Genomic DNA, 22,239 nt, shown 5'->3' with positions numbered 1-22,239 from the left:
GGACGCTGGGGTGGCTTCCAGGGAGAGACTGTCCAGTGGATTTGAAGGATGAGCAGTATTTTCTAGGCAGAGATGGCCAGCCTGGGAGGACAGTGAATCAAAACTCACTGGGAGTTGCAAATTTAAAGAAAATGTAGAAATGTTCTCTTTTAAAGCTAAACTTTTATTTCATTGGCTTTTAGGTGGTGCTGTCTAACGTGCATGTTTTTGGACCCAAGCTTAACTTTTCAAATGTGGAATGCTAGGCCTTCATTGGTAAGTTTGTTTGATGCCTTCTTACTGAATTACGCTATCAAGGATTGGTATTTGGAATGAAGGGCAAGGTCATTATCACCGGTACTGCTCTGTGAAGGGTACTGCACCTGTACTCTGGAGAAGCCTACAGCATAGGTGGAAAAGATCTGCAGGAGAAGGGGATCTTAATTTATGTTTCTGTGGTAGATACAGAGAGAGAGGCCAGAGGGGAAGTATCCCAGGTACAGGGGATGGATACAGCTGGCCTCACAGAGAGGCAGAGTTTGACTGTGTTCTGAAGGATGGACAAGCCCAGCTGGGGGATGAAATATGCTTTTCTGGCTTGAGTAGGTAGGTATAAGATGGAAAGAAAATGGACTCAGCAGAAGACTCATGAGAACAAAAATTTCATCCAAAGGAGTGGCAAGTAAGAAGTTTGGCAGGATCTGATGGTGGCTGATTACTCTAAACCAAGGTCAGCAAACTTTTTCTGTAAAGGATCAGAGGGTAAATATTTTCGGCTCCCTAGGCCATATGGTCTCTATCATGGCTCCTCAACTCTGCCATTGTAGCGGGAAAGCAGCCATAGATAGTATGTTTGTGATGGTGTGGCTGTGTTCCAATGATACTTTATCTACAGAAACAGATAGTGGACCGAATTTGGCCTGTGGGTTATAGTTTGCCCACCCCTTTTCTAGACCCTGAATGCTAGGCTGAGGCACTTGGAGACAGCAAGAAGCCACTGAAGTTGTTTGGAGCAAAGAACTAAAATGGCTGAAGTAATATGTTAGGGGCATTCTGGACAAGAAGCATAGACTCTGTTTCAAGGCAGCAGCAGCAGTCCAGGTGTGAAGTCACGTGGCTAATGGTGGTTAAGATGGAGCAAAGGACCAAAAGAAGAGATAGTGCAAAGGGAGTAACATAGGGTTTATGGTCTTCTTAGACTTTAAAGACAGGAGCCAAAGAAGATGAATGTTTAAACTTGATAGTTCATAACCATTGACCAAAATGTGGCAGTTCAGGGTGGAGAAGGATAGTTGGTGCATCCAGTTTTAGATATACTGAATTAGAGGTGGCAGTGGTTCATCCACAGGATATGTCTAATAGATCATTGGAAATGCACGGCCAGCACCTGGTCTGGGAAGGGTAGGCCTGGAGATGTAGAACAGAAGCATAGGATTAATAAGTTCTCCCCATGATGTGCTGAGGGCTGAGCCTTAGTGTGCATAACTTAGTGAGCCAGAGTGTGCATAACTCTGGGATGAGAAGAACAGAAGCTGGAAGAGAACCAGAAGCCAAGGCAGAGAGAGTCTCAGAAAGCAGAGAGGATGGGGCAGCAGAGACCAGGGAGAAAGGGACCTGAAGGAAGGCTGCTGTATTAGTGATAAGGTGGTTACAGCTGGCCTTGAGATGCTGCGGGGAGGCAGGAGGGGGAAGGCAGCGAGGTTGCTCAGGGTCCATCATAAATGAAGGATTAAGAATCAGAGACATTGTAAAAAGAGACCAGTTATGGAGAATTTGAGTGGTAAAAGAAAGGAGATACAAAGATTTCAGCATCTGAATGCCAAAATGAGCTCTTTAGCTTTAAGGCAAGCAAAGCATGCTGTGACCGGTCCTCCTGTTCTTCTCTGGAGCCAAGTGTGTTTGGGAGTTTGTGTGTACCTTGGGCTTGTGATTGTGTTCTTACGCTTTGTTTGAGGTGTGGCGTTCCGAGCTCTGCTACAACTTGCACCAGTGGAATCCAGTCCGTGTCTGGACCCCTGCCATGAGACAAGATGCGATCTGTTGGGCAAATAGTTGCATTTGCCTGAATTGGAGGAGAAAATAGGATAGAGCAAGAAATGGAAATGAAACTCCTTACTGCAGAGTCTGCCCAAGTATGGGAATTTGAGACAGTTCCTCAAGTCACTCAACTAGGTAGCAATTTATGTTTCGAACACTTTGAGTGTATGTCCTTGGGTTTGAATTCTGAGTAGTTTTTGGCTTGCTTTTCACAAATATATCAGTTAGAGATGGAGTCATTAAAGCAACAGGTGGAACAGGTTTGCAGCCTCCGTTTCGTGAAATCTCACTGAGTTCCAGGCACAGTGCTGAGTGCTCTGTAGGTATCATTTTAGTTTAATCTTTGCAACAACCTACGACAGATAGTGTTTCCACTTCAGCAATAGGAAATCAAATCACAAGAGACTGAGTAACCTGCCTGAGGTTAGAAGGGATTTGAACTCAGAGTATCTGACCCCTGGTTTGCACTGCTTTCTGTTTCCCACCTAATTCCCACCTAAATCCGGAATTGCTCCTCTGTCTTATGTAGAAGGATTGGAGCCAGCATGAGCTCTAAAGGTTAAATACTTAGAGTCTACAATAGGTGTTCCTGCTTCTCAGGAGTCTATTAAAAGGGTGGCAGAAGTGTGGGACCCCTGGAAGAGACGAAGGCCAAACTTCAAACACTTACTTGACTGTTTTCCCAGTTAAAATGTCCCTTTAGTTGGAGAAGGCAGCACCCTTGGCCTTGGAAAAGAAATCTCAATAGAAGGCGTGACAGATTCCAGTCCTAGCTCTGCGGCATGATAATCTGCTTTTTGTTGAAATACTTGAGTTTCTCTCTGCTCACCTCCAACTTCAGGTTCCAAGGGCAGGGTCCTGTTTTGTCTTGCTCCCCACCAGCATCCAGCCTGGTATCGGGTGTGTAGCATGTGCCCACTGAATTTTGTTGTTTTAGTGATCCAGGCAGCCTGGGACAAGGTGCTTAACCTCGGTGTGTCAGGCACTGGGCTCGGCACTGTGGTCATAGAGACACCAGACGAGTTCTGTCCTCATGAGGCAGATGCATGAGCAGGACAGACAGAATCGAGGGGGTGAGATTTAAGGTCAGACAGACAGGCAGGATAAGGCTCTGAAGAAAGCGGTAGTACTGCTCTTTGGGATGACTGCGAATACCTCCACGCTGTTCTCTGCTAGGCTTGGTGCCGTTGCTGATACCGGCTAGCTGCTCCCCGCCGCGAGAGCGCCCCCTGGGTGTCAGAGGGGCTCCTGCGTCTGGCGGGGCTGAGCGCCCCTCTGCTCTCTGTCTGCGCTGCCACCCCCTGGTTCTCTGCAGGTCTGCAGACCTGGCCTCCGCAGCCTCCTGTGCCGGTTCTCTTTTTCTCAGTCTTTAGCTTAATAAGGTTTTCTTGATCCCGTTCGGGTCAGCCCCAGTATTCCTCCCCGCCGAGCTCATCCACTGCTCACCTGTATCCTGAAGTCGCCGGGAAATGCCCAGAGCCTCTCCCAGCCCCCACCCCGCTGCGAGCTATGGTCCGGCGGGTACTTCCTGGCAGCCCTCGCCCGGTACCCAGTGCGTCTGTCTTCCTGCGGTGCCTGCCTTGGGTGGAACTTAAACCCCCTGAGGCGTGTCAGCTGCAGGAGTCATCCTTGGCTTTGACCTTTCCCTCCACTGTCCTCTTCCACCCGTTACCTCATCTGGAAAAACCCATCTTCTCCTTCATCCCTCCCTCCTTCCTTCTCCCTTCCCACCCCGTCACTTAGGACTCCCTTGGGTTGTTTTAATAGCCTCTTCATTGGCCTTCCTGGGGCCGCTTTTGTCTTCCTAATTGAACCCCCATCTCCTCGCAGCATGAAGTTTCTAATTCACACTTCTATCGAGGCTTTCTTCTGCTGAAAGCTCTCTTTAGGGGCAAGACCTCCCTGGTGATCCCATGGTTAAGGCTCCAGGCTTCCAATGCAAAGGTTTCAAATCCCTGATTAGGGAACTAAAATCCCACATGCCTCACCGCTTGGCCAAAAAACCCCCAAACTCTCCAGGGGCTCCTCATTGCTTGTAGAATAGAACCCCAGCCCCCTCAGCAGGCCTTCAGTCTTTTCGTAACTGGCCTTCAGCCACCTTCCCCATTTCACTCTTTCCATAGCCCATATTTCTAACTTCAGCCTGGCCTCTCAACGGCTGTCACCCCTTGGTGCCGTGGCCAGAGCTGGGCTCTTTCCCTGGAATGACCTTTCCCCTGCTCCCCATTTCAGTAACAGAGCTCAGCTTTCTGCTCTTCTGGACACCTTCCCCCCACCCTGCACTTCTGTATGCCCTGGACATGACCTTTCTCCTGGCTCCCAGAACACCCTGCATTGCTCTGTCTCCCAAAGCACTTATTGATGTAACTGTTGATTTACTATCTGTTAGGCTCAGAAAACTGAGCTCCTTAAGGGCGGAGACCACACACACACACGCACACGCACACAAAATCTCTGGGTTCTTGGTGCCAGCACAGAACACCTGGCTCAGGAAGTCTTTGTTGAACGAGTGAGGATAGCAGAGTCTGTTTGTGCAGCCAAACAACAGACTTATGATCAAATGTATTTGAAATTGGAGTTTCATTGGTTTTGAGTTGGGTGCCCCCCCCACCCCCCGCTTCTTAGTTTTGATGGCAGGATAGGTTGGTGTGGGCTGGGGTTTGTGGTTGCCTATTGCATCTCCCCACCTGTGGAGGCTTTGGGAACATAACTTCTCTATATTTTTTGCCCCTGACTTTTGTATTTTTAACTCCTGTTGTTGATGGGCTAGGAAAGCAACTCAAAATGAAAAATAGTCCATCACGGAATGCTGAAGAATGAGGTCCACCCAGCTTTCTGGACAGATCCCAAATTTCCTAAATTAGCCAAAGTAATGACTCTTGCTAACCACTGACAGCTTTTCCCTTGTGCAGTCCAGCGGAGAATGCTTTTCTGGCTGGGGGATGAGGAAGGCCAGTGGTCCTTTCTAGAGGGGCCCAATGGCATCTTTATCTTTATTTGGAACCTTGTAAAGTCCTCAGCGAATACTGTGTGTGTGTGTGCGGACTCAGTCACTTAGCTGTGTCCAACTCTTTGCAACCCTATGGACTGTAGCCCACCAGGCTCCTCTGTCCATTGGATTTCCCAGGCAAGAACACTGGAGGGGTTGCCATTTCCTTTTCCAGGGGATCTTGCCAACCCAGGGATTGAACTCGCGGCTCCTGCTGCATCTCCTACATTGTAGGTGAATTCTTTACCACTGAGCCACCAGGGACCTTTCCCTGTGAATACTGAGGAGTAGCAAACAGGAAGCAGCACTGAGCCCAGGGATGCTGGGTCCATGCCTGTGTTCCCCCACCCTGGGAGCTCCTGCAGTACACCTCAGTGCTAGCTGCTGCCTTCTCATGTTCTCCTGTGGGGCTTTCAACCTCATGCTCTTGCCTCTCCTTCACTTCCTAGTTCTGCCACAGAACCAGGAAATTATGCCGAGAATGCAGTTTCTCTTTGGGAGCTTAAAGTAATCCGGGAAGGCTTCCTTGAAGAAGCAGTCCTTCTCCACCCAGAGGTGTCCTGCTGACCAGAGTGCTCCAGCAAGTGCTTGGGCTGCTTTCCTCGCCTGGAAACACTGATGCTGCTGCTGCTTTCCCTTTCAGGGACTTCCCAGAAGCTGTTCCCTCAGCATGGAATGCGTTTTCCTTCTGCCCTGCCTGGTTCATGCCCATTCACCCGTCTGATATCAGCTGATTCATTTCTTCTTAGGAAACCTTCCCTGCCCTCCTCGATAAGGAGTCTGGGTCTTATCATCACCATTACTGTGAGCCCTTCATGCTGCTCGTTGATTGCTCACCACAGGGCAGGCACTGTCAAAGTGCCTGGTGGGTAACCATTAGTATTAGAGCCTCCGTAGTGTGTGCTGAGGTCAGGGTTAGCATTATTATCGCAGGTAACTTTCAGAGGACCAGAGGTCCAGATCAGTTGGAGGCATGAGAGCAGGGTTTGCACCCAGGAGCCTGACTGGGTCTTCGCTCCCGCCCGTTCTTCTCTAGGTGTTCGGCAGCCCATTCTCCTACTTATTCTCAGCCCTCATCCCAGAGACCATTTCACATGTATGTGTTTGGCTATAGATGAATAAAAGTTGTGTTCACTCACTGGGCAGCCTGTTAAGCCCGGACTTCTAGGCAGGAGCTCACTACAGAGTTGACCAACAGCCTGCTCGCCCAGGTAGCCACTCACCTGCTGGATCTCCTTGCCCCTTGCATCCCAAGAGTCTGAGCTGTGAACGTGAACTCCCTGGGGGTCCTCACAGTTTAGCCCGCACTGTCCCCGCCTGTTTCCATGTCCTAGTCAGTGGTGCTAAGGAAGCATCTGTCCCTGGCAGGGTCTGTCCCTTCATCTTTCTTCCATCTTGGGAACCCATCCTCATCCTTATAATAGAAGTGGACCCCCTTCTTTCCCTAGGACAGAGCCCTCACCCTTCCTTTGCTCCTCTGGACCTACCTGCGCCACGGGCCATCCTGACCTGTGTGCCTGCCTCCTTGCCCTTCTGCAGCCAGTTGGGACCATCCCTGGTGCAGCCTCTGTGGCAGGTAGCATCTTGTACAGTCAGGACTGAGGGGGCCACAGAGGGGATAAGAGGACAGGAGTTACTGCCCTACAAGCAGCTGTCCCATGATTCCAAGTATGTGTGGGTGCCTATGCTGGTGACTGTGTACGTGTGTGTGTGTGTGTTTCTTGCTTGATGCTTTTGCTTGTATAATTTATCCTTGTGCACATTAGAGACCATGTCTCACTGTCTCAGGGGTCTGATGTGGGGCTCTGAATAATAGATACAACAGAGCTGTCAGCTAAATAGATTTTCTCCTCCTCCCTCTAGCCAAAGTCACCTCCCCTTTTCCCCATCCCCACTCTGGTACCCCTGTGACTATTTCATGGGGTTGTTATGACTATCAGGACCCCCTTCCAAGACCCCACTCAGGCGACAGGGATGTAAAAGCCCCACCTAGACCCCAGCAGGCTAGCAGGGCGCCAAGCTACTCTGCATTGGCTGGCAGCAGGGAAGGCTGGTCTCCCGGGGCACCTCACCAGGCCTCCAGGGCCCTCCAGGAGCACTGGCTGAGCTCCAAGTGTCTCATGCTGGTTTTGAGTGGGAAACATAGAAATTAAAAATGGCTTCTGACCAAGTTGGGAAAGTGGGCATGGGTGGGGTGGGGATGGGGAGCAGGAGGACTTGGCCGCGGCTTCCAAACATGCTGGCAACAAACTGAAATCAGCTTACAGGGAAACGGCCTCTGGGGCACTCAGCATGCTGGTGTGAGGCAGGCATGCTTCACAGTGTTGACTCTGTGCCTGTTAGTGGTGGGGCCGAAGACAACCCACCCATGCTCTTTAAACCTCAGTTTTCTCACCTGTGAAATGGGACAGTGACCATACTCGTCACCTCTGTGAGGTTCTTGTGAGGGTGAGATGAAAACATGCTTAGCACAGTACACGGTATGTAGAAAATGCTGAATATCTGTTATCATTTTACTGTTGTTTCTAAAAAGTAGTGTTGTCAATAACTTTGGACAATGTACGAAGTCTAAAATGCACCATTAAAGAAGTAAATGAGGTGGTAGTGTAGGAAAAGCACTTTGTGAATTGCAAACTGTGTGCAGATATTATTATTAGCATGTTATTATTATTATTGGATGTTATTATTAACACAATTATCTCTTTTATCATTTTGACTTTGGAAAAAAATGGCTGAGCACAACTTTATGATGTTGACTCTAAGTTCTTTGTTGTTATTGTTTTTTTGTTTTGGAGGGAGATTTGTCAGACAGGCTTTCACTGGAATCTTGCCCAGAGGCTGTGTGACCTACATTGGTGATGCCAGGTGCCAAATGTCTGAATAGCACCTGGCACAGAGGAGCGATTCTGTGGTTGCTCATCTTATTTTAAATCTTTATGATAATCATTTAATACATAGTGGTATAGTTAAATTTTTGTAAAGTTCATTGACAGTAAATTGTGGGCATTTGCTTAGGACAAATTCCTGAGAATTTGCTTGAGAAATATGCACTTTGAGCTTTGTACCTAATATAGCTGAAGAAATGGAAGCAGTTTATTCAGCATTAGATGTAGACAGCTACCATTGTTTTCTCAAGTATGTTAGGAATATTTTCTTAACATCAACAGGTTTGCATCTCTTGCGTTTATCTCCATCCCATACCATTTCACTGCCTCTACCCATCCTTCCAAAAATAAAATTGATCAAAAATTAAACATGTTGACAGAGGTTGAACATTTTGTACTCACTGGCTGCTTTTGGCCTGCAGATGTATTTTGTTAAGCACTCACAATGTTTTAAAACCTTTATGTTAGTGGGTAACATTTAAAAATTGGGAGATGTTATCTAGAAATCTGGATTTCTAGGTCTTTGTGAAAATCCGAAGATCTAGCAGCACTGGGTCCATCTAACCTCATGACATTGATGAAGATGGCCGTCCCTCTTACAAGGACCTGTTTCTCCAGCTGCCCCGCCCCGCCCAGCCCCTGCTCCTGTACATGGCCTGTAGGTAACTGAATCTGTAGTCTGCACTAAATGTAACCAGCACCTCTTAGACACGGTGCATCAATTGAGAATTATTTTCACCAGCAATTTTGACCATAGAGAGGAAGATTGTTTCACTTGCTAAGTTGTCATTTTTGTGATAAGCCAAGTAGCTTCAGTGTTTTATTTAGACTCTTTTAGGTTTAGTACAGTCACCTCTCTCCTCCTGTGGGCTTCCGTCCTTAATAATTTTTAAGAAGTCGTTAGCAAGACTTATAAGTCAATGTAAAATGTTGGCTAAGGCCGGATATAAATTTTGGTTGCTTCTATTTAAGGGAGGTTGAACACAAGTTACCTGCTTTAATTCAGTAACTTATGATGTTGCAAATTTGAACAATTAAAGATACTTAGTCCTTTTTATTGGTCATCTTGTTGTTGTGTTCATTTGCTCAGTCACGTCCAACACTTTGCAATCCCATGGACGGCAGCTTGCCAGGTTTCTCTGTCCTTCACCATTTCCTGGAGTTTTCTCAAACTCATGTCCATTGAGTTAGTGGTGCCATCCAACCATCTCATCCTCTGTCGTCCCCTTCTCCTCCTGTCTTCAGTCTTTCCCAGCATCAGGGTCTTTTCCAATGAGGCAGCTCTTTGCCTTAAGTGGCCAAAGTATTGGATCTTCACCTTCAGCCTTTCCAGTGAATATTCAGGGTTGATTTCTCTTAGGATTGACTGGTTTGATCTTGCAGTCCAAGGGACTCTCAAGAGTCTTCTCCAACACCACAGTTTGAAGGCATCAATTCTTTGGTGCTCAGCCTTCTTTATGGTCCAACTCTCACATCTGGAAAAACCATAGCTTTGATTATATGGACCTTTGTTGGCAAAGTAATGTCTCTGCTTTTTAATATGTGGCCTAGGTTTGTCATAACTTTTCTTCCAAGGAGCAAGCATTTTTTAATTTCATGGCTGCAGTCACTGTCTGCCGTGATTTTGGAGCCCAAGAAAATAAAGTCTGTCGCTGTTTCCATCGCTTCCTTAACTATTTGCGATGAAGTGATGGGACCAGATGCCACGGTCTTTGTTTTTTGAATGTTGAGTTCATCTCATTGAAATAGTTGTAATTTAGCAGAATCCTTATTGAAAGAGGTGAGAAGCTGGGGATTCTTAGTCGTGGAGATCATCCTTATCTGTCAGTTTTTCTCAGGCAGGCCCTCACCCTCTTCCAGCTAGTGAGCACGCACAGGTCTGGGGGCCACATGCAGGAGGGGGATGCTGGGCCCCACAGTGTTTGCTTAATGGGAGTCCTTGCAAGCAATTTTAAAATTATTATTATTCTATGAGAGTCAACATATTTTGATTTTTGTTATGATGAGAAAGCATACACTTGTAAGAAATTTGGACAACCCTGAAGTGTATAACATATAGGAAGAAAGTCTTCGGTGATACCTGCCCTCCCCACCTTCCCCCAGGATTGGCACTCTGGAGGCTTTGTTGGATACAGTCCTGGACTTCTTCATTTGCTTGTATCCCCTTAACCCCTTTGTATCCCCTTGTATTCCCTTTGCCCTCATGCCCAACATACACGTTTTTACTTTCGTAGAAATGGACTCTCTCTATGCCTACAGTTTTCCTTTGGTACATGTACCTTATTATGTATAACAGTTGTAATCCATGGTATGGGTACCTTTGAAACTTTTTCAATCATCCTTATATTGGTAGACACTTGGTTTGTTGCTGATTTTTTACCATTACAATCACTGCTGATGTGGAAATTGTTACGCCCACCTGTGAACTTCTGCATGAGATTTTCCTGCACATAGACACCTGAAAGTAGGACATTTGGCTTACATAGTTTGCCATTTACAACCTGAATCAATATTGTCTAATTTCCCTCCAAAAAAGCTGTACTAATTCACATTCCTTTCAAGAGTATCCAATTATGGCTCCAGTAATCCAGTTTTTGCTTCACCATGTATGAAAAAAGTAAACTTTAAAAACTCACAAATATGCCATCAAAATTACACATTTGTTTTAGAAAAGCATTAAAAATATACATCTATAGATTTAATTAAATGATTTACATACCTTGATTTTGGTGACAGTTATCATCTGACAAGATGACAAAAATGTCCCCCAACTATTGTTATCAGTTTAATTATTAAATACTTATGTGAGGATTTTAGTTGTCCCAGGGAGCCTTTGGGAGAATAAGTCACAGCTTCCTTTTCCACTGCTCCACTAGGCCTGCCTTGTCCTTTCTATTAGGGTCTGAGCCCTCAGGGCAAAGGTCAGGTCAGCATTTAAACAGGAGTGCCAGGCCTTGGCATGGGGAGATGGCAGGTGATGTCTTGAGGTATCCAAGGTGTTCCAGCATCCTCTTCTGACATATAAAGCCGTTTCACATGGACAGGTCCTTCCCACCCATATTTTCTCATGGTGTCCACATGACCTCCCTGTGAAGCAGACACTCCCCTCACCCCTCATTTACATCTGGAGACACTTAGGCTCAAAGGTTTGACTTAGTGAGTGTCACACAGCCACTGAGGGTCAATACCTTGGACCAGGTCTTCTGACTCCAAATATGGTTGGAGTCTGTGAGGCTGATAGGCAGGTTTTTGCCTGTAGGACACCATGGAAGTTTCCTTTACTGAGCTGGGGGTGGAGACAAGAAAGGGAAGTGACATTCCCCAACTTCCTGTGGTCACTTTTGGGCATGTGAAATTTTAAAGACCATCTTCTCCGGAGGCCTTCTCTCTGCCTGTCTGACCTGTTATCTGACTCTTGCTAACAGGTTACCCTATATTGGCCAAAGTTGCTTAGCCCTAACCTGGTTGTGAACCTGAAGGTACATTTGATGAAAGTTATTAGTTGCTCGGCTATGTTCAACCTTTTGTGACCCCATGAACTATAGTGACCCTGTGGACTGTAGCACGCCAGGCTTATCTGTCCATGGAATTCTCCAGGCAAGAATACTGGTGTGGGTTGCCATTTCCTCCTCCAGGGTATCTTCCTAACCTAGGGATCAAACCGTCCAGATTCTTTACCATCTGAACCACTGGAGAAGCCCCCCCACCCCGCTGCCCCACATATCCTTCCAGGATGCTGTCAGCTGTGTGAGACCCATGCAAGGTCATTTGGCCTAGTGGAAACAGGGATCTGGAGTTGGTTCAAATCCTGGCCCCATTACCTTTATTACTAGCAGTGAGAACCTTTGACTGCTGATCTTACCTCTCTGAGCCTCAGTATCCTCTTCTGCAAGATAGGGAAAATGATTCTCATAAGGACATTTTGAGAAATACATGAATTAAGATTTGAAATGTACCTCTAAGATGTTCAACACTTTATAAATGTGAGTCCTCTCTCAAATTTTCCTGCTATAGAAAGAAGGTTCTTCTCTGGAGATGCTCCATACTGGTAGCCGCTAGCTGGGGATCCTGGGGCCAGGACAAGGCTACCACATGAGTCCCAAGATGAATCATGAAGAGTGTATACCCTCAGAAGCTCACTGTTTGGTAGGGAATCCCAGTGAGCAGAGATGGTGTAATTTGTGCAGTGATAAGGCAATGGCAAGCCACTCCAGTACTCTTGCCTAGAAAATCCCATGGATGGAGGAGCCTGGTAGGCTGCAGTCCGTGGGGTCGCTAGAGGTCAGACACAACTGAGCGACTTCACTTTCACTTTTCACTTTCACGCATTGGAGAAGGAAATGGCAACCCACTCCATTGTTCTTGCCTGGAGAATCCCAGGGACGGGGGAGCCTGGTGGGCTTCCATCTATGGGGTCACACAGAGTCGGACACGACTGAGGTGACTTAGCAGCAGCAGCAGCAAGAATCAATTAACAGAGGAAAGAGTAATTAAACTCCAGGTGGAAGGGGGTGGAAGGGGGTTGAAGAAGTCATCAAGCAACTGGGGTACTGAAGGTTTTATAGAAATTTGAAAGAACATACAAAATTAGTAGGCAATTTTATTCATTAGTGAATAAAGTTGCATTTTTAAATGTATATATGTTAACTTCTTTTGACTCTTACTAATACACTGAAATATTCAAATTCATCCACTCTCTTTTCCATTTCTTTCCTTTCTCCTCCAATTCTGCCTCTCCTTCCTACCATACATTAAGGTCCTCAGTTCAGTTCAGTCACTCAGTTGTGTCTGACTCTGCTATCCCATGAATTGCAACACGCCAGGCCTCCCTGTCCATCACAACTCCCAGAGTTCACCCAAACTCATGTCCATCGAGTCAGTGATGCTATCCAGCCATCTCATCCTTTGTCGTCCCCTTCTCCTCCTGCCCCCAATCCCTCCCAGCATCAAGGTCTTTTCCAATGAGTCAGCTCTTCGCATGAGGTTGCCAAAGTATTGGAGTTTCAGCTTTAGCATCAGTCCTTCCAATGAACACCCAGGACTGATCTCCTTTAGAATGGACTGGTTGGATCTCCTTGCAGTCCAAGGGACTCGCAGGAGTCTTCTCCAACACCACAGCTCCGGACAATTAAGGTCCTCAGCCGCTAACAATTTCTTAACAAGTTTTTGTATGCTTTAGTAGATCCTCTGAGATGCCATTTAGTAGATGCCATTTTACTCTGCTAAGGTTTTTTTTTTTCCTGTTAAGTTTTTATAAGAGCTTTGGTATAGTTTTTTTTCCCATTCCTTTTTTCTATACTATGAGCAAATTCTTTTGCTTTCTCAGCAGTGAACAATCTACCAGTTATTTGATATGTTCTGCATCACACCTGTACACAGGGGCTTGTGCCATCCCGTCTAGTAGCCAGAACAGCGTAGTGAAACAAGGACTGTTGGATCTTTTTCATAGATGAGGGAACTGAGGCTTAGAGGGGTTAATATACTGACGTCTCACAAGTATGAAGCCATATTTCTGCTCTGGAGTCCTTTTCCCATCGTTCTCTGCTTCCTGGCCCAGGGTCTTGCCCTGATTTTGTGCTGCTGGTTTCGTAACCCACTTGGTGTGGTGCCAAGTCTCCTCACACAGCTTCCCACCTATTACCAGACTCTCAGAATCACGCAACAGCAATAATTGACGAAAACCACAATTTCCCATTCCTCTTGCTTTTAGCAGCTAGGTTTGACTTAAACTTTCTTTCTTGTTCTGTCTCTTCTGCGTAAGGAATGATAACAGGGTGCATGCATAGTGCTCCCAGGGCCCGGCCTGCATGTCTGAGGATGAGGCTCCAGCTTCATCCTGCTGGGGACTCCCTGGTAACCATGGGTACCCCTCACCTTCTCTCTACAGCCGTATTTCCCCAGCGTGATCCAGGGCTCAGGTGCTCCCTAGCTATCCTGCCCACTGCCGTAGGAGCTCCTGTGATGGAGCGGGCCTGCAGAATGTGCCGGAAGGGACCCAGGTCTCGGTTTCAGGAAGCCCTGAGTGTGAATCTGCCCAGCTGTGTGACCTTGGGCCCACCCACTAACCCCCCTGACTCTCGTTGTCTGTATCTGTAAAGGAATGCAAGTAGGACCCACTTCCAGGCTCACAGTCTGGATGATGGGAGTCCATGGGAAAGAGGGCAGTTTCCTTCCCCCTGGCTCCGCCTCCCAAGTGCTTTGACTGGGGACTTGGCAGTGTTTCTGCAGCAGAAACCCAAAACACCTTCCCTAGGTGCAGTGCTTATCACACCTCCAGCACCCTGAGATTCTCGCCTCCCAGATTTCTTGAAGCTCATTTGTGTGGCTGAGAAACTCCTCAAAGGAAGGGAATAGCCCATTGAGCTCTGCTGCGTTTCCGTGGTGGCGCCTTCCTTTCTTGTCCGTCTGCCCTGCAGATAGCAGCTGCAGCGTGAGTCAGTTGCCTGTATGTATTATCATTTCTTTTGCATCTCTCTGCAGAGAGGAGGATGCCATTCATTTAGCCAGTATTCACTGTGTCCAGTCTTCAGGTGAGGGGTGGGACACGGAAGGGAACAGACTCACAGACACTGCCCTCGAGCTCACAGGGGAAAGGTGCAGAGAGTATGACACACAAGCTGTGCTGTCACTAGGCATGTCCTAGGGTGCTATAGGAGAAGAGGACCCAGTGGTCTCAGACAAGAGCAGATCTTAGAAGTGAGGAGGAGCCCACGCTACACAAGTCCAGACAGAGCCCTGGGGGAGGCGACACTGGGTGTCTGTCTGGAGCCAGGGCCAAGGGGTGGAGGACCTGAGTGGCCACGTCCTGCTAGTCATCTGCACACTGACAACCTTTTGGGACCTTTCCCCCGAGCCCAAAACCCACACACTCACTGCCCACGCAGCATCCACCCTTTGACGTGTGATGGGCACTCCAGAAGCAATAGAACTAAACAGAAGTCTTCGGCAGAAACCTAACCTGGCTCCTCCCCAGTCTCCCCCATGTTATGTGGCCCCACCACTTACCGGGTTACTCAGGCCCCACACGTGGGTGTCATCTTTGACTCTGCTCCTTCCCTCACCCCTCACTTTGTCTGCAGTCTTGCCAGCTGTTCCATCACAGTGTTATCTTGAAAACTGCCACACCTCCCTTCCTGAGTCCAGAGGGCTCCCATCTCCCAGCTTCCACTCTGCCCCCACTGCTACCAGCCTTCCACACAATCAGGCAGAATGACCTTTTAAGAAGTAAATAATATTGTGTCACTTCCTTGCTCAAAACACCCCGTGGCTTTTTAGCATCTTGAAATAGAATCTGAACTCCCTGCCCTGTCCTGCCTGCCCCTCCTACTTCCCTGGTTTCATCTCTTAGCACTCTCAGCCTTGCTCACTCCACCCCAGCCCCTATGTCCTTCCTTCTGTCCTTCTTTCTTGCCTCAAGGCCCTTGCACTTGGCTCTCCTCTGCCTAGATTACCCCCAGTGTTGCATGGTCTTTCCTCTGTTTAAAAGGCCCTGTCCTGTCCTACCCTTTACACCATCATTTTTTTTTCTCTTACTCTGCTTTATTTTTTTTTCACTAGCTCTGGCTTTACATTATATATTTATCTGTCTTCTTTATCATTTGTATCCTTCAAATCCTTTGGGCTTCCCAGGTGGCACAGTGGTAGAAAAAAAAATCTACCTGTCAATATAGGAGTTGCAGGTTCGATCCCTAGGTTGGGAAGATCCCTTGGAGTAGGAAATGGCAACCCACTCCAGTATTCTTGCCTGGAGAATTCCATGGGCAGAGGAGCCTGACAGGTTACAGTCCATGGGGTCACAAAGAGTTGAACCTGACTGAGCATGTGCATGCACACGCACGCACACAGACACACACACACACAGAAATGTAAATCCATGAGGATGAGCCCTTGTCTTATCTCTCTCCTTCACCACCCTATCTCCAGGCCCTAAAACAGAGCCTGGCACACAGTAGGTGATCATCACACATTAGGTCGGTAATCCAAAAAAATGAATGAATGAACAAATGTGAGTTAAGACTTTGGTGTTTATTCCGTGGGCAGTGTGAATCTAGTAGACATCTTTCAGGAGGTGAGTGACGTGGTCAGCACTTTTATTTAGAAAGCCAGCTGGTGGCAGTGTGGAGGCTGGACTGGAGGAGGAGGCAGCAGAACTAGTTAGAGGCAGTTAAAATGGTCCAGGAAATTGATGCTGAGGCCTACGTAGCGCTGTGGAGAGGAAAGGGGGGACCGATGACAGGTGGTGAAGACCTTTGAGTATCTTTGGTTCCTACCAGAATAACTGGGTATAGCAATCCTTTTAAAAGACAAACAGGAGGCGACGAGCTGGCCTGGCCGGGAGGCTGGTGACACTCCATAAAGTTTTCCTCCCTAGGTAGATGTCAGCCCCCGGATGCACGTCCCCTGCCGTGCAGTTATCTCATGGAGGAGAGACTCTGCTGCTTCTAGACTCCCTGTTGAGTCTTTCACGAAGAAAGTTGTCAGTAAGTCAGTGATGGTGTCAATAAGTCTGATACTTCTTTCTGCCAATGGCTTGATGGTACACATTACGAGCCACAGTAAGTGGTTGGTTCTTTCTTGCAATGGGTACATTTCTTTATATTTAACTCCAAAGGAGACTCATGCTAACAAATTCTCTCTTTCATTAAGAATGCCTAGGCTCTGCTCAAGTTCCAGGTGGGGGTTACTGATAACTTAGGGGCTCAACATCTCCCTTATGACAAACACGCCCAGGAACTCTTGTCCTCTCTCGGGTGTCAGGGTGTCAGGGAGTCAAATAAACAGTGGGCCCACATTCCTAGACCAGGCAGAGCCGTGCTCTCTGGCACTGTCTCTTGAGAATGTCTTCTTGAGCTTGAATTCTTTCTTTCTCCCCAAATCCCGAGTCTACCGCAAGTTTTGATGCAAAGCCTTTCATCTCTGAGTGCACAGATCCTTACCCATCTTGCTGAGGTGTCCCCTCTCTGTCCCTAAGGGAGACTAGGTCATCCAAGGATCTTAAGCTTTGGTCCAAAGTTCCTAATCCTGTGAAGTGAAATGCTGTCCCATCTGTGTGGCCAGATGCCACCTCCCACGTCTTCTCCTCTCTTCCAAAGGTCCAGATATCATAGGAATGACGTTAATAGCTACACTATAGAGCTTCCTGCATGCCAGGTACTGTGTTAAGCCCTTCACATGCATTCTGTCTAATCTTTATGCTACAGTGAAGTGTTAGTTGCTCAGTCATGTCCAACTCTTTGTGACCCCACAGACTGTAGCCCGCCAGACTCCTCTGTCCATGGCATTCTCCAGACAAGAATACTGGAGTGGGTAGCCATTCCCTTCTCCAAGGGATCTTCCCAACCCAGGGATCAAACCTGGGTCTCCTGCGTTGCAGGCAGATTCTTACCTTACAGGGGTGAGTATTATTGTCCTTTTCACAGATGTGAAAGCTGAGGCTTGGCAGTGTAGTGAAGTTTAGTTGTTAAGTGTCTGGGCTGAGAGTCAAATAGACCCGGGTTTGAATCCCACTTAGCTGTGGACCTTGGGAATGCTTCTTGATATTATTAACCTTCTTTTTCCCAGATCTGGAAACACATTCTTAGCCATCTTGCTGAGGTGTCCCTACTCTGTCCCTTAAGGGGGAGTAAGTCATCCCAGGCTCTTAATTGGTCCAAAGTTCCTAATCCTGTTTGCTGTCCCTGTGAAGTGAATGTAATATGGAAATTGTTCACAGGGTTGCTGTGAAAAATTAAATAATATTGCATATATTATTTCAGAAGATATAAGTACTTGCTTACTAAATGCTGAACTTTGTGCTGCCAGTAAATAGCAGCTCATTGTAGACACTGCTTTCAGCATCAGTACCATCATCGCCTTCATCCCCGTCCCAAGGCTACAGGACTAGTATGTAGGTGGAGCCAGGATTGGAACCTAACCCTGCTGGCTCCAGAGCCCACGCTCTTCCCCATGCCACACACCCTCAAGTTCATTTTGCCTGAGACTCTCTGGTCCGTAAGTTTGCTCTCTTGGTCTTCTTAATTGTCCCATTTGTTTGCATCTGGACAGTAGGTCAAGCCAGGGCTCAGCCGACCCTCAGTCTCTTCCAGACAGTGACCTCTTTTCAGTCATTGACTGGGCATCCCCAGTGGCCGCACTGTTCAGCAAAGAGCTTGGACAGTTTTCCTTGATCATCAGTGTCGTGTTGTCTGCTGTGAAAGCTGAGAAGTTGAGGGGGGTTCCTGGATGGTTGTTTATATCAGTAGGATTATCCAGAGAAAACAGGTGTGGCAGCAAAAAGGGCTGGTGGGTGTCCTTATCTTTTGGGGTCACTGATTACTTTGTGAATCTGGTGAAATTTATGAAGCCTCTCTCCACAAAAAATGCCATGATAAGGCCAACATTTTCCCCACAGCCCACCCAGGGATCCTGGCTGAGAAATTCAGACCCAGAAGGTTAATTCACATACTCGTAGGCTGTTCTGTGTCTATAGGCTGTTTGTACTCGAAGGCTGTTGGGCCATCCTGGTAGCACTTGGAAATACCTGTTTTACTGGTGTGGTTTTCCATTTGCATTTCTTTCCCATATTTGAGAAATGTATCCACGCCTTAGAACTGACCTAGTCATTTTGATGAGACTGACCTGCTGGTTTGCACATAAATTCAAGCCATAACCTGCACCTAGCAGACCGACTGGAGATGTTTTTTTTGGCCCCCAAAATCAGACTAATGGGCTTCCCAGGTGGTGCTAGTGGTAAAGAACCTGCTTGCCAATGCAGGAGATGTGGGTTCAATCCCTGGGTCAGCAAGATTACCTGGAGAAGAGAATGGCAACCCACTGCAGTATTCTTGCCTGAAGAATTCCGTGGACAGAGGAGCCTGTGAGCTACAATCTGTGGGGTTGCAGAGTCGGACACGGCTGAAGGGACTTAGCATATGCACACATCAGACTAATAGGAATTTAATTGTAATTTTGTTGTTGTTTAGTTGTTAAGTCATGTCCAACTCTTTTGCGACCCCATGGTCTGTAGCCAACCAGGCTCCTCTATCCATGGGATTTCCCAGGCAAGAATACTGAAGTGGGTTGCCATTTCCTTCTCCATTTATCATGATATATAGATGATAATGGTGCATAAGCTTAGCTTCAGTAGGGTTTAGTGGTCTAGATTCAGGTAAATGTAAATCTTTACTTTTAAACTTAACTTCGTTTTTGAAATTTCAGTCTTAAAAAGTATGCTTCTTCCCCTTTCTTCATTCCTGTTTTCAAGGTGGGGGGTCTGATTTCCAAGCACCTTAAATCTTCAGTCTTCTGACTTCTTTGTCAGCCTGTCCTTGCAGCCTTTCCAGCGAAGCGTGGAGCAGGCCTGCTGTTTCTAGCAGTAGCGGGGACTCTAGGTGTGGCTTCTGGTGGCTGCTCCCCTCCCTGCTTATTCTTCGGGTCCTCCGGAAAAACAGGAACAAACCTTCCTTAATGGAAGCCCTAGAATCTTTCCTTCTTCTCAGGCCACAGCGCCAGTGCCCTCTGCAGTTAGAAGTGGGACTTGGATTTCGGGCGCAGGAACTGAATTCATCACATATTAGATCATTTGCCAGAAAGCTTTTTCTGATGCGTAGTTTTTTTCTTTAAAGTATTTCTTCTTTGCTTCTTCTAAATTATAAAAGCAACAGATGCTCACTTCAAAGCCAGGATTAGAACTCTTCACGCCTGGCTTGGAATTCCAGCTCCATCAGCTCATTAGATGCGCAGGCCTGGGAAAATGCACACGCTCTCTGCAGCCTTGGTTTTCTCCTGGTGCCGGAGAAGGAAGAGTTCCACCTCCTAACACTGCAGCAAGAATTCAGGGAGATCGGTCCATAGGATGCATTTGCAGAGGTTTGGTGTGGATTCTTTGACTCAGTGACTGTTTTATTCAGCACCCGCTCCAAACCAATCAGGATTCTAGTTGCTCTGCAAACACTCAATGACGAGAGTGAGGGGGCCTCAGGTCCAGTGAAGCACACATTCTAATCGGAGGCAACACAAAGACTCAAGGACATTTCAGAAATTAAGAAGCTAGAACCTCCCGCCTCGGGTGGTTTGTGAGTCCTAGGAAGGATGCCTGGGGCCATCTCTGGAGGAGAGGCTCAGTGGTTTGTGATCCGTGGGCCCCAAGTTTTCCAGGACACCCAGTGTGAACAGTTCTGCCCTCTCGGGGTAGGTCCCGGTTTTAAGTTTGGAAGGTCTGACCAGTGAGCGTTCTCCTTTACCTGGCTCCCCATCCCTGAGCTTGGGACCCTCTTGCAGGGCCTATAGAAGGCCTTCTGGCGAGCTTGAGAAGTGCCGCTACCCGCTCACCCAGCGGAGCTGACGCTGAATGAAGAGCCTCTACCGTGTCGGGAGGGAGGGCGATCAGTTTCCAGCCAGAGCCCACTTTATTCCAGTGCTGCTGGTTGCAGATTCTCTCTCTGGGAGGCTCTCATGCTGCAGTCTCCCGATTCTCTGCATGCAGTTGTTAAACGGCCTGTGGAGGCCATGTGAAAGCTGGGCCACCCCAACGTGTATGTTGGCCCATAGGACCATCAGCCTGACCTCCCATGCCCACTGCATCGCCCCTCTTGCGTGTAGTATGCCTTTTTAAAAAAATGTTATTGATTTTTAAAAAATATATTTAATTTTCTTTTTGGCTTCACTGCATGGTATGTGGAATCTTAGTTTCCTGACCAGGGGCTGAACCCACCCACCCTGCGGTGGAAGCACAGAGTCCCAGCCTTTGGACCACCAGGGAAGTGCCATAGTATGCATTTTTAAAATGACTGTTCAGCCTCTATCTTGGCAACAGTGACCCAAACCGACTGGCGAGGGAAGCTGTTGAGCAGAAGGGCAGGCTGCCTCTGACTCACCTGTCACTTTCATTGCTAACCTACTTTTATTTGACCTTGATTTGCTCAGTATAATTAAAAACACCGTTGTGAACGCACTTCTGCTGAAGATTTAAGTCTAACATGTGACAGCCCAGGATCTTAACCACACACATGACCCAGGCAGATGGATGGATGGATGGGTAGTTAGTTTTTTGCTTATCTCTGAATGGTAATTCGATCACAAGGGAAAGGTTTAATTTCAAGAACACTGAGCAATTCTTTGCGACCAGATATGATGCCAAGGCAGCAGGCCTTGATTCCTTGCTACTGGGCAGCTTAATCAGGAAATGGCCTAGATGGCCGCCTTTCAAGTGGGTCCTTGCAGTAGCTTGGCAACTGGCACAGGGTCATAATTGGAAGAATTTGGCTCCGAGTGTCTGTGGGTGTTTACAGTGCACTATAGGGCAGGGCTTCATTTATTTATAGAGTATTGTGAGCAACAAGCAGCAGAAGGCTCAAAAGCCACTAAATCTCAATTTATTTTTAACAAATTCCATTTTTCCCCTCATCCCAGAAGGAGAACTGAGTTATTAAAAAACAGTAAAAAAATACATCATCGCAGAGTATGCCATATCTAATTATGGGGTTGCCAGCATCGGCCTGCAGCCACGTTTTAAGGGCTTTGTAAATCAACCATCCATTCACTCTGTGAACTTATATGACTCCTATTCTTCATTTAGATGTGGAGGGAAGTTATTGGCAAGTGAGTGCTGATCAGAAGTTCTACGCTGTCTAAATGAGGAGATGGAGGATATAAATATAGGATAGTGTACTTATGTTCTCAAAGGGGAATAACAATCACTCTTCATTGTCCATCACACTCAGCCATCCAAGCCTGCCCTCCACCGCACTAAATGTCCACTGTAGGGCTGTTCACTCATTGTGATGGCGGACCCACGCTCCTCAGAGGAGCTGTATCGTGCTGTCTCGCTGAGCCCGACCCTGAGCAATTATTACCCACGTATGTCATGAAACGATGTGACTCTAGTGCTCTTTGGCCTCCTAGAGCATCAGAACTGGATGAGACTTCAGAGACCCTCTAGTTCATCTTATTGTAGTTGGGGAAACTGAGACTCAGAGAGCAGAGTGACTTTGGCCCCATGGCGAGTCGCAGCAGAGCTGCCCTGAGGCCACAGTCTCTACCCTTTTCTCTGACGGTCTGTGCTCTACTGACCTTGAAGCTAATGAGTTAAACAGATCTGATTTCTGCCCTTCAGGGTTCACAGTCTCAGACAGACAGACAGATGGTCGGATAATCATCATATGCATGAGTGAACCAAGTTGTATGTACAATAAACCAGCTAGTGAGAGGAGGAGGTGATGGTTAAGAATGGGGTAGTTTGGGAATCTGTGTGTTTGGATACCAAGGCGAAGGTAAAATCAGTCACTCTCTGACCTACTTGGGCAGAGCTTTGTAGATGCTGTGAAGTTTCTGATGAGAAAAGGTGCAGCTCTTGCTGTGTGTCACAGGAGG

General features: G+C 47.3%; 1 protein-coding gene across 3 annotated transcripts in view; it reads left to right on the top strand.

The window, feature by feature from the left end:
* The window catches only part of BMAL1 (basic helix-loop-helix ARNT like 1), a 108,474-nt gene that overhangs the window by 32,191 nt on the left and 54,044 nt on the right, over positions 1 to 22,239 (top strand). For 2 of the 3 annotated variants that reach the window (XM_055423340.2, XM_055423338.2), the window contains exon 2: positions 183 to 255. The exons of the other annotated variant lie outside the window; for it this stretch is intronic. The gene's annotated coding sequence lies outside the window, so the exon portion shown is untranslated. The remainder of the gene's footprint in view (positions 1 to 182; positions 256 to 22,239) is intronic. 3 annotated transcript variants of the gene reach the window in all.

This window comes from Moschus berezovskii, chromosome 14, assembly GCF_049115385.1.
Source record: "Moschus berezovskii isolate FMDL1 chromosome 14, NW_MosBer_1.0, whole genome shotgun sequence".
NCBI lineage: Eukaryota > Metazoa > Chordata > Mammalia > Artiodactyla > Moschidae > Moschus > Moschus berezovskii.
This window is presented reverse-complemented; position numbering and strand designations above follow the sequence as displayed.